Source organism: Pimephales promelas, chromosome 19 (genome assembly GCF_988280905.1).
Source record: "Pimephales promelas chromosome 19, fPimPro1.hap1.1, whole genome shotgun sequence".
Classification (NCBI taxonomy): Eukaryota; Metazoa; Chordata; class Actinopteri; order Cypriniformes; family Leuciscidae; genus Pimephales; species Pimephales promelas.
Genome location: NC_142787.1, coordinates 1,266,000 through 1,279,303, shown reverse-complemented (window position 1 = coordinate 1,279,303; position 13,304 = coordinate 1,266,000).

Genomic DNA, 13,304 nt, shown 5'->3' with positions numbered 1-13,304 from the left:
AACAAATGTACACAGGAAGATTCGTTGTCTTTTGGGAGGTGATGGAAACTACAGTCGTTGGCAGGATCAGAGACGGGCTCTGGTAGGATCACTCTGATTTCGTTTTCAGCTTATGTTTAAAACAATCATGTTTAAGCCACTGAATTAGTTTAGTCCGGTTATACATACAACCGCGAACAGCACATGATGTCCCTGAGCTCCGTAACGACATCTCTCGTAAAGATTTGCGTCTTTAAATAGTAAAATAATTCTCCGAAAAACAGCTAGCCTCTTCGCTAACTAACACACAAAATACCATTGGAATGCTACTTCCGCCGCCTCGCCGGAAGTTTCACCCACTTTATTTTTTACAGGAGCGCCCCTCGGAAACTTGTGGATAAAGCACCCTTGAAATCAGACCGCGACAGCTTCTGTAGCCTTCAGTAAGCGATCTCTGTACTCTGTCCTTGTCTATTTATTGTTGTTTGTCAAAGCCAAGAAAAGAAATATATATCACTATCTAAATTTATGGCAAGCAAGATTATAGACGCTGTGTGGTTCCCTGCCCTCGTTACATCACGGGTGGGGACGCACATCAGCTATTTGTTTGGGAGTGGAGCATGCCAGCAGTCAGTTCTCGAGGGAGCTGAGCTGACTGTGGGCATTGCGAGAAGCGGTCCGCGAGGACGCTCCGCTCCCGCCGGGCGTTCTCCGAGGAGGACGGTTCGGTTCGCGGTCCCCGCGCGGGTCTCTCTGTTGCCGAGGCACGGAGACGACTCGCATTTCGGGGTTCGCAAACGGATCTGACAGCGGGGGTTGGGACGGGCTCAGCTCTATCTCATGCCAGATCTAGTGGACTGCGATTTCCAGTTCCGAGGAATTGGTATTGTTAGTGTTTTGTTTTAAAAAGAAAGAGTACAAAACAAATAAAAATGTTAGGAGAAATGCAGATGTTTGAGTTTTAAATGAATGATGAATAAATAAGTCAGCTCATATCTGCTGAATAAAGAGGAGCTTTTAAAAGGAGGTTTTATTTATTAATTTTACTGGCTAGCTGAACATTATGAGATTGAAAAATAAATAAGAGTTTTTAGATTAAATTTATTTTAAAAACTAGAAAACTCTCTTTCTCAGCCTCCTCGTCGGGGTTATATTTTATGTGTTTAATCCCCATATTATCAATGTTTGGGTATTTCAGTGTGTAACGGCCTTCCCCTTTAATTTGTTTTGCTTGCCGTCACCACTAGATGGTGAAAGATTCACACCGGATATAATGAAAGGAAACTGAGCTAGAGTATTTTCATGTTTGCTCTCGAGCTAATAAGTAGACAAACTCGAGAAACTATTTGAAGCTTAAGTTTTAGTATCCCTTCGGCAAGCAGAGCGAGGTATGTTGAAATTGTTTTGTATGTATTTTTTGGTACGATTTGTTGATTTATTTGAACAATGTTAAACGCTTGTTGAATGTTTGTTTATGGTTTCTTTTTTTTTTTGTAGTTTTACGGTGCCATCGTGCTGTGGTGCGATTGTTATGGTGCAATGAAGTCAATGTGTAAACAGTGTTGTGATTCATGGAGAACACTTGCAACAAAGAAATGAGACAACGAATACTTCAGCAATGAAGTTTTATTACTTGTATCTTAGAATAATAAACTGAAGACACCCGTCAAAAACTCTCTGTCTATGTTCTGGAAAGCTGAAGGGCCGCTACAGTAGAACTCGTTGCTACACGAGGCCGCGTGAGTGGGGCAGTTGGACTTTGCACCTGAAGCGCCGATTGAATCGCGTCACGTCAGCAAGAGAAGGACACTTCACCGGGATTGTACAGTCAACCTGGAGCGCGACTCTTTCATGAAGGTTTGGATGACGATTGCATATCAACGTTATTGTCGCAGATGGAAAGGTAAACTTTCAGTAAAGAACGTTAAATGAAACAAGGCTTCCTGGATGGCGTGAGTTGAAACTTTTACAATTAAAGACACTTTGGATGGATGTAACTTATAAATATTTGAATTTTACAAAGGACTGAAGTTTCAATACAGGATGTTTGAATGAGTTGTGTAATCTTGATCGATGTTATTGATGTGAGCATTCATTTATAAGGTAGCGACTGCCATAGGATATTGCTGGGGTTTATATTTATGGTATATGTTAAAACCAGGAGTGGAAAAAAAAAAAAAAAAAAAAAAGGTTTGCATATACAAGTTGACATTATCATTGCTGATTATTTTGGTGTCTAAATTATAGACGTTTGACATGAGTAAATTACATTGCTGTTTAAGTTTGTAGACAGACATAATGGAAGACACAGTTGAGCAAATGGCATCTCAAGCAAGTCAAGTGTTAGTTTCTGATAAGGAGTTAAATACTGCTACAGCAATGCAACAGGTTAGATCCAGATCAAGTTCTCGGAAAAGAAATCGGACAGAAAAGGGCTTAGAGATGCATAAACAGGAGGCAAAGAAACAAGAGAAAGCCTTTAACAAAGCGTATGACTCCTGGAAGCAAACAGCAAAGGAAACTAGATCTGCATTGAAAGCTTTATGCTCGTACGAAGAGCTTGAACAAATTTTAAGGGACATTCAAACGAGACATGATGTTGTCACCCAGCATTACGCTCCTTTATTGCGCAATCAAACTACAACTAAAGAGATCGTTAAAAGAATGGATGTTTGTGCCACACTGACTGCAGAAATTTCTGATTTGGTGAGCAAACGAATAGAAACTGTGGAGCAGACCCATAAAAGGGAAGTCGTGAAAGAGAGGGTAAGGCAAATATTAAATAAAGATGAGTATGCATCCGTCTTTGGTTGCACCAATACTGATACCATTCTCTCAGAGTCATCACAAACGTCAGAAAGCCTAATAACATCAAAGATCTCTTCTAAAGCCTCCAGTAAACGAGCCGACGCAGAAGCGGAACTCGCAGCTAAAGTAGAGCAAGCCAAATCTATGCAAGAAATTCACAATCAGCAGTCCAAATTACTTGAGATGGAGAGCGAATGGAAGCTGCACGAAGCAAGAATGCTAGCAGAGATGAAACGGAAAGAATCAGAGATGCGTCGAAGATTAGAAGAAGAAAGGACAAGGCTGCAGATGTTACAAGCAGAAAAGGAAGTCAAGGTAGCCGCAGCTCGAGTAAAGGCCTACAACAATTGTGAGAGTAATTTTGAAGAGGAGGATGGGAGAGGTAATGCAATGCAGTCTGTATGGAGAGAAGCTGAACAACCTCAGCTGAACCCTCAGGTAAAGTCATTCCACCCTCAACAAGTATTTCAAGAGGTAAAGACAACTCAAGAGACTGAGAACCTTGCTCAAGTGTTGGCAAACTCTCTAAGCATAAGTCGTTTACCTGTTCCAGAGCCAACGACTTTCACTGGTGATCCCCTGAAGTTCATTGATTGGAAGATGTCCTTGACAGCACTTGTTGATCGTAAATTAATTCCTGCAAGCGAGAAGATGTTCTATTTAAAAAACTATCTTGCTGGAGAAGCTCGGAAAGCTGTGGAAGGTTTCTTTTATAGAAATTCGGACGATGCATATCAGGGCGCTTGGAAAGTCCTCGAGGAGAGGTATGGAAACCCTTTCATTGTTCAGAGAGCCTTTCGAGAAAAACTCATGAGATGGCCTAAGGTGGGAGTAAACGACTCCCTTTCTTTACGAGAATTCACTGATTTCCTACAAGGCTGTGTTGAAGCTATTCCACATGTAAAAGGTTTGGCTATTTTGAACGACTGTGAGGAAAACTATAAACTACTCAAGAAATTACCTGAGTGGATCGTACGTAAATGGAGTAAACTAGTGGTTGAAGAATTAGACATGACTGGCGATTATCCAAGCTTAAAACGATTTGCAGAGTTCTTGCAGAAGGAGTCTAAAATAGCTTGTAATCCGTTCACTTCTCCACTTCTAATGAGTTCCAAGGTTTCAGATGAGAGTTTTCCCAAAAGAGCCAAAGCTTTTAACACAAATGCTCAAGTTAAAGATCCAATAAGGATGGGATTTGAGATAACATCACCATGTTCTTTCTGTGAGAGTAAAACGCATAGTATCGCTAAATGTCCTATTTTTGCAGAAAAGCCCATGGATGACAAAAGGTCTTTTATTCGTGAGAATCACCTCTGTTTTGGATGTCTGAGAAGGGGACATATTTCCAGAGACTGCAAAAGACGGCATATTTGTGGCACATGTAGCTTTCGGCATCCCACTTGCCTGCACGAAGATAGAGTTAAAGAGCTTGTGAAGGTATCAAGAACAGGGTTTACTCCTACAGAAGTGCACACAAGTCAAGAAGTTCAAAATGTAATGTCGCATACGGTGACACAACGTGCTTCTGCTACATCTAGTATTGTTCCTGTTTTTATTTCAACAGTGGAGAAGCCACAAAATGAGATCCTTACTTACGCTTTACTTGACACGCAGAGTGACTCGACATTTATCTTGAATGATTTCCTTGATGAGCTCCAAGTAAGCAGTCAATCAGTGAAGCTGAGACTTAGTACTATGACAACCACAGACACAGTCACTACAAGTAATAAGGTTAGTGGGCTGAGAGTTCGAGGACTGCAAGGTGGGAAATGTATTAAAATACAGCAAGCCTATTCTTGTGACTTTATTCCCGTGGACAAAGCTTACATTCCAACTAGAGAGACCGCATTGCAATGGCCTCATCTCAAGCACATTGCCAATGAGTTGCCACCCCTTCAGAGCTGTGAGATAGGATTATTGATTGGGTATGATTGTCCATTAGCATTGGCTCCTTTGGAGGCTATCGTTGGCACTGAAAATGAGCCTTTTGCCCAGAAAACAGAGCTGGGTTGGAGTATCATTGGCCTTTGTAATCCTTATCTGGACCGGCAAGGAAGTCAAAGTTTCATTCATCGAGTCTCAGTGAAAGAATTGTTAGTTCCCTCAGCTAATGATGTCCTAAAGGTGTTGGAATTAGATTTCAATGAGAAGGGTTATGAGGACAAATATGTGTCCCAGGAAGACGTCCGGTTTATACGTCACCTTAGTGATACTATCAAACACAAAGAAGATGGACATTTTCAACTGCCGCTTCCTTTCAAGAGCATCATCCCTCCTTCACTACCAAATAATAAGAAGCTTGCTATGGTGCGTTTGCAGCACTTAAAGAAGAAGCTGAAGTCAAACCAACAGTATTGTGACAATTACAAGGCTTTCATGGAAGAAATGTTCAGTAAAGGAGACGCAGAGGTCGCTCCTGTTGCAGCTAATGGAGAAACAGTGTGGTTCATACCCCATCATGGCGTTTACCACCCTCATAAGCCAGATAAGTTGAGGGTGGTTTTTGATTGCTCTGCAAAATTTCGTGGCATTTCTCTCAACGATACTCTTCTCACTGGTCCAGACTTGATCAATTCTTTGGTGGGAGTACTTTGTCGGTTCAGGAAGGAAGTTGTCGCTGTGACATGTGATATCGAAAAAATGTTCCATCAATTTCATGTTCCTCCTGATAACAGAAACTACTTGAGATTCCTCTGGTGGGAAAATGGAGATTTGGAAAGAGAACCCCAAGAATACAGAATGACTGTACACTTTTTTGGTGCTGCTTCATCTCCCGGGTGTGCTAATTTTGGCCTTAAATACCTTGCAGAGCAGTTCAAGTCTGAGTATCCTACAGCTTCATCATTTGTGAAGAAGAATTTTTATGTTGATGACGGCTTGATTTCTGTTCCATTGATCCAGGAAGCGAAGGAGTTGATTGTCCAAGCTCAAACCCTGTGCAAACATGGAGGGTTACGCCTTCACAAGTTTAATTCAAATGAGAATGAAGTCCTTCATTGTGTGAATTCTTCAGAGTTGGCAGCAACTGCAAAACCTCTCAATTTAACTCCCGAAATAGCAGGAAGCGTTCTTGGCATTCAGTGGTCTACAAAAGATGATACCTTCAGGTTTGACATCAAACTGAAAGACCAGCCTGTAACACGTCGGGGTATTTTGTCAACTGTCGCTTCCTTGTTTGACCCTATTGGGTTTGTTGCTCCTTTCCTGTTAAAAGGAAAGTGCATTTTACAGGAGTTATGCCGTAGGAATATTGGATGGGACGATTGTCTTCCTGATGACTTATTCCTACGGTGGGAGGAGTGGAAAAGTAGTTTTCAGGACCTAAAAGATTTTAGCTTTCAAAGATGCTATCATCCAACATCTTTTGGTAACATTGTCTGGACAGAACTGCACCATTTCTCTGATGCAAGCAACCTGGGGTATGGCGCATGTTCATATCTTAGGTTCAAGAATGACAAAGATGAAGTACACTGCAGTTTTGTAATGGCTAAAGCTCGAGTTGCACCCACCAAGATTAAAAGCATTCCGAGACTGGAATTGTCTGCTGCGGTAGTTTCAGCCAGAATGAGTGTCATGCTAAAGGCTGAACTGGAATTGAGGATTGATCAAGAGTTCTTTTGGACTGACTCACAGGTCGTATTAGCATACATTAACAACGAAGCCAGAAGGTTTCATGTGTTTGTTGCAAATCGTGTGCAGCTAATCAGGGAAATCACAAATACAACTCAGTGGTGTTATGTCAACTCATCTGAAAATCCCGCTGATCACGTTTCTAGAGGTCTTTTTGCTTCAGACATACCTTCAACAAACTGGATGTCAGCACCCAAATTTTTATGGGAACAAGAAGTGTGTCCTCTACCCAACTCCTCAAATAACTTACTCGTGGGAGATCCTGAAGTCAGATTAGTTCAAGCACTTGTGACTAAGGGTGGTGTTAGTTCTGACTTTTCTGAACGATTTAGTCACATTTCTTCCTGGAGAACTCTCATTAAGGTGATTGCTAGAATAAAAAGGCTGGCCTCAAGACAGAAAAATCTCAAGGGCATTGTATCGATGGAAGAACAAGAAAAGGCATCTGAGGTCATCATCAAGCTTGTTCAACAGCAGGTTTTTTCTCAAGAGATAAGAGCAATTCAAGGAGGGAGAGTTCTTCAGAAATCAAGTGCGCTTTATCATCTCGACCCAGTTTTGAAAGGCGGTCTTCTTTGTGTCGGAGGAAGGTTGAAACAGTCATCTCTTAGTGAAGAGTTCAAACACCCAGTGATTTTGCCAAAGGACAGCCATGTTACCAAACTCATTTTGACACACTATCATGCCAAAATTTGTCATCAAGGGAGGTATCAAACACTCATGGAACTCCGAGCAAATGGGTTTTGGATTATTGGTGGCAGTAGATCAGTTGCTAAATTGATTTACAAATGTGTACAATGTAGGAAGCTAAGACGGCCAGTAGAGGAGCAGCAAATGGCCGAGCTTCCTAAAGAACGGATTGAAGCCTCTCCCCCTTTCTGCTTCACGGGTATGGACTGTTTTGGCCCGTTTATCATAAAGAAGGGTAGAAAGGAATATAAAAGATACGGGCTCCTCTTTACTTGCCTTTCTTCTCGTGCCGTCCATATCGAAATGTTGGAAGATTTGTCAACAGACATGTTCATTAATGCTCTAAGATGTTTCCTAAGCTTCCGTGGAGCTGTTCGTCAACTTTATTGTGATTGTGGAACAAATTTCGTTGGAGCTCGAAATGAACTCAGAGAAGCTCTTAAGGAATGTGACTCCAAGACACTGGAGGCATTTCTTGCAGAAAATCAGTGTGAGTTTGTCTTTAATGCTGCTTCGGCTAGTCACTCTGGTGGTGTCTGGGAACGCCAAATCAGAACTGTGCGAAATGTGCTGAATGCCACTCTTTCCTTGTGTCCAGGCAGACTTGATGACTCTTCTCTAAGAACATTATTTTACGAAGCGATGGCCATTGTTAACAGTCGACCGTTAACTATAGATGGAATAAATGACCCAGAGTCACTGGAACCCATAACACCAAACCATCTTATCCTAATGAAATCCAAGATTGCTCTTCCTCCTCCTGGCAACTTTCGGAAAGAAGACATGTATGCTACGAAAAGGTGGCGAAGAGTCCAGTACTTAATTGAACAATTCTGGAGTCGTTGGAAAAGAGAGTATCTCCTGAATATCTCCACACGTCAGAAGTGGCACGTACCTCGACGTAATCTCAAAGTTAATGACATAGTCATCATCAAAGAGGACATGCTGCCAAGAAACCAGTGGCAGTTAGGTAGAGTAGTTGAGGTCATTCAAGGAAGTGACGGTTTAGTCCGACGAGTTAAGGTCCAAACAGGAGAACGAAAACTAAAGACTAAGTTAGGGCATCACTCTAAACCTTCAATCATTGAGCGACCAATTCAAAAATTGGTGGTTCTACTTGAGAACGAGTGATTCATTGATAAAGGTGACTTATGTATTAGACAATTAGGTTAAACATAAGGTTTAAAGTTATTTTGTATTTTGATGTGTGCTGAAAAGGGGTAATTTGAAGTTTTGAAATCATGTGTGATATTTTGTTGTTGGTTGTGTTCATTTATCAACATGATTGGTGGGAGTGTAACGGCCTTCCCCTTTAATTTGTTTTGCTTGCCGTCACCACTAGATGGTGAAAGATTCACACCGGATATAATGAAAGGAAACTGAGCTAGAGTATTTTCATGTTTGCTCTCGAGCTAATAAGTAGACAAACTCGAGAAACTATTTGAAGCTTAAGTTTTAGTATCCCTTCGGCAAGCAGAGCGAGGTATGTTGAAATTGTTTTGTATGTATTTTTTGGTACGATTTGTTGATTTATTTGAACAATGTTAAACGCTTGTTGAATGTTTGTTTATGGTTTCTTTTTTTTTTTGTAGTTTTACGGTGCCATCGTGCTGTGGTGCGATTGTTATGGTGCAATGAAGTCAATGTGTAAACAGTGTTGTGATTCATGGAGAACACTTGCAACAAAGAAATGAGACAACGAATACTTCAGCAATGAAGTTTTATTACTTGTATCTTAGAATAATAAACTGAAGACACCCGTCAAAAACTCTCTGTCTATGTTCTGGAAAGCTGAAGGGCCGCTACACAGTGCCTCGGGTTAAGAGACGCTTGCAAGCTTTCTCTCTCCTGAGTCAGTGTCATCGTTTTTAACCCCGACGTTACCCACCAGCCATCATAAATAATGAATAATTTTTTATTAGGCAGCCCTGGTGGGTATGGAATGAGTGTTAGGAGCGACTCTCTGAGGAGGGTCGCAGCGCTGCCAGTTCGGTTGTTCCTGCTGGTGGCCACAGAATTATATGCACATATATATTTTTTTCCGATATAAAGATAATGGGAAAATAAAAATATGTCTGTTCTTCTGGACGCTCTGCTTTCAAGAAAACTATGAAATAATCCATTCAGCGGTGTTCCAGAGGTTTCTTCCTCACCAATGTTCCTGAGACTGCTGGACGAGAGCAGTCTCGGCCTATTAAGCTCCTCGCAGCACGAGGTGCAAAACAGAACAGTCTAGCCAGTTAGAGAAATGCAAGATCTGAGGACTGTTTTATCTCTAAAAAAGCTTGGACAAAGGAGAAGCCCTGACGCTGAGGCGGTCAGGCTTCTAAGGGTGGTCCCCTCTGGGGTAGGGACGGTTTTGAGAAATCGTTTCTCTCTGACGGTTCGGTTTCCCTGTCGGTTCGCCGTTTCAGGGCGCCGAGGTGCCTGCTTTATCCAACGGTGCCTTCGTGCTTCGTCATGTCGAAGAGCCTTGGTCCCTCGCCCAAGCCCAGTTTTTGGGGCTTCTTGTCGACGCGTAATGCTATCGACGGATGCTTCCCTGACAAGATGGGGGTGATCATGAGTGGTTGCTCGGCGGATGGTATTTGGCAGGACCATCTACCTTTTAGCACATAATTGGCTAAAAGTGATGGCGGTATTCCCGAAAATCTCAATACTTCCTGCCAGACCCTAGAGGTCACTATGTGTTTGTCCTTTCGGATAAAACACTGATGGTCTCGTATATCGGAGCAGATATCCTGTTGAGGCAGGGGCTGAGGCCCAGGGAATGGAGACTCACCTGTGTTGTCACGGTACCAAAATTTCAGTATTCGGTACCAATACCAGTAAAACTTCACGGTTCTCGGTACCAATTTCGGTACCAAAGCTTAGTTTAAATTTACATATATTTAAGTGTTTATCACGGTTACAAGTATGGAAACTGTACATTTGTATTATAAACACTTTAGAAAAAAAATAGATAAAATGACCTAAAATAAACAATAGTACTAACACATTTTTAAAGTTGTTTGTAAAGTTTTAATCCGTTAACATTTATTTAATGCACAATGAATGAAGTGAACAAACATGAACAATCAAGTGTTTCTATTAAATAACATTTACAAACATTAATTAATGTTGTAAAATATATTGTTCACTCCATGTGTTGATGTGAAGTAGCTAATGTTGATAAATGGTATCTTATTGTAGCATTACCAAACTATAGGCTGCAGGAGAAAAAACATGTTTTATTTGATTTGACTGTACTTTTATTTAATCTAAAACTGCATTCATATTTAATTTTGAAAAGGCTTTTTAAACCTGCTGAGTTATAAAGGCAAGAATACGCCTAGAACTGGCACTGACATTAAATGACATAAATAGGGATGCATCGATACTAATACCAGTAGTACTCTGGTGTCGGGTGGACACTACTGTGCTCATGTACTACTCGTAAAACTACCCCGAAAGCACTTTAGACGCCGTTCACATATCGCGCGTGTTTTTTTATTATATTTTTGCGCGTGCTTATTCTCTCCAAAGCGCTTGCTCTCACGCGGCGTCTGTCGTTGCTATGCAACGAGTTTTTATTATGAGCGCGCTTGCCTCGCGCCTATAGACCATTTCACAATATGTAAACAACACTGGTCCAGAAGCACTTCCTGTTTCAGTTTCTTAACACTACATAAAAGCTGGGATAAAATACAACCAACAGAACATGTAAAACTGAATCAAAAAGTTAAACAAACATCTTTAAGATGTTTTCTTCACATGTGAAATAAAGAAAACAGTTACAAACTGAAACAGGAAGTGCTTCTGGACCAGTGTTGTTTACATCTTGTGAAATGGTCTATATTTGAAATTGCGAATTTGCATGTAATCGGCCTCTTATGGCAACGTGACATTAGCCTAATCCAAAATATTTCCATATGTGGCTCTTTCCTCCTTTCGTGTCAACAAGTGGATTCAGAGAGAGAGAGAGCCATATCAGCGTTATGAAGAGGACGCGACTGTGCACCTTTCAGACAGCGCGTCTAGAACTGGATTAACCTGGTATTCGGTACCTAGAAAAGCTGGTACCGTAACATTTTTTTTTTTTAGTACCGACTTGGTACCGAAGTACCGAGTTTTTTGACAACACTAGACTCACCCCCGAGGTGGTGGAGTTTCTTAGGGAGAACTAAAGTCAGTCGACATTTCACATCGTTGGTACAACGCATTGCTCTATTTGGTTCTCCCTCACACATCCAGCTCTGCTTGGACTGGATGTGATGTATTAGGTGTGGTTAACGCTACACCGGTACGCATTTCCCGATATCTTTGCTCCTGGGAGTTCCCCCCTCATTTGGAGTTTGGATACTGTGGCTTGGCCTCTGAGGGGGCCCGGCTCATAGAATCCAATCTCCAATCCAGAGCTCCTTCCACGAGAGAAACTATATGCATTGAAATGGAAATGATTCTCCATCTGGTGTGGCGAACATCACCAAGATCCTGTTAACTGCCCTGTTGGTACAGTTCTTGATTTCTTGCAAGACCGTTTCTCTGCTGGATTATCTCCTTCTACCTTAAAGGTTTACGTGGCGGCTATATCGGCCTACCACACCCCTCTGGGGGGGTACTTCTATCGGGAGAGATCCTCTAATTACTAGTTTTTCTCGGTGGTACATGAGGTTGAAACCTGCACTGCACTTAGAGCACCGGCTTGGGATTTGCCCATTGTACTTGAGGGTCTGGCTTTGGCTCCCTTTGAGCCCATTGAAGAGGTTTCAGAAAAATTCCTCACTTTGAGAACATTTCTCTTTGCGGTTTCATTTACCGGAGATTAGGAGATTTGCATGCCCTGTCGGTTGCTCCTTTATGCCTGGAATCTGCACCGGGTATGGTGAAAGCATTTCTATATATATATAATATTCTGAGACGCTCAGGACTGCACATGCACATTGGCTGGTCCAGCCTGAAAAATGCGTTTTTTTGTTTGAGAGTTTAGAAACAAGAGAGATAGTTGTTGTCAGATTTCATTGGCGATCTCAAATGTGAAATTTGTTCGTAAGCTTAAGTGAACCGCTTTGGAGAATTTGATCCCCATTCAAAGATACAAGCACGTGCAGGCGTGCTCAGAGTTTACACTCATTCATGTGCCATATCTTGTAAGGTTTAACACATTTAAATGGTCAATAGCAAACAGTAGAACATGTGTATGTAGATATTGCTCTTGACAAAGCCATTACCGTGGCTTTCTGAATAAGGTATTCGGCTTCGGGCACACCCTCAGTGGTGAGTATAATTATCTCCGTGATGCGTTTGCACATGAGTTTAATTTGGAGCTGGCATGGAGGATGGCAAGAAGACAGTCCATGACATGCATAGATATCCATAATAAAGGCTAAATGCCTCGTCCGCGCTGCTGGCCAATGGAGGTCGACGTCCGCATCTGGCGGCCATCTTGCCACAGGCAGCTCGCTCACTCGTAACATTGAGTTTTAATGTTGTATGTACTTTTTAAATAACCATAACTTGGTCACTTTTCAAGTTGAAGGAGGGTGATGACGCATTTTTCCTTTAGAAACAAACTCTGTTGTATTATTTTCCTGTTATCACTGTGAAGCTGATTTGATACAATCTGTATTGGAAAAGCGTTATATAAATAAAGATTACTTGATATTGATCATTTTATTGGTAACAGTCTACAGTATTCTGACTGAAGTATTTGTTAAATAACTCTTTTCCTGACAGCGTTTTTTGTTTTTTTTGTAGATAAGTTGTCAGCCAGTGTCAGCGTTTTTGATTATTTTTTCTCAAAATGTTCATGGCCCAAAAAATATTTTTTTGTATGAATATCTGAACTTACAATTTCAAAAGAAAGAACACACCGTCTGCTTTTAAACAACTACCAAACATTTATTGTAGCTTCACGCATTCGTTTTTTTGTTTGTTTTTTTGACAAGTTGAAAGTCCCCCTGTGGTGTAAATCCAGCTTTTAATGTTGTTTATGTGTGTGTGTGGTGTTTTTAATACGCTTTAACACACACCATGTGTAAGTTCTTTAGTCGACGGCATTGCTGAGTGTTTTGAACCAAAGACAGACTCAAAAACACGGTGTGAAATCGCTGGTGTTTCTGACGTCACAAACCAACTTGTAACCAATCAGATCAACGTGTGATCGTCAACCAGTTGAGTGTGTGAGTAGAGGCGGGGCTCATTTGCATATTCATAGA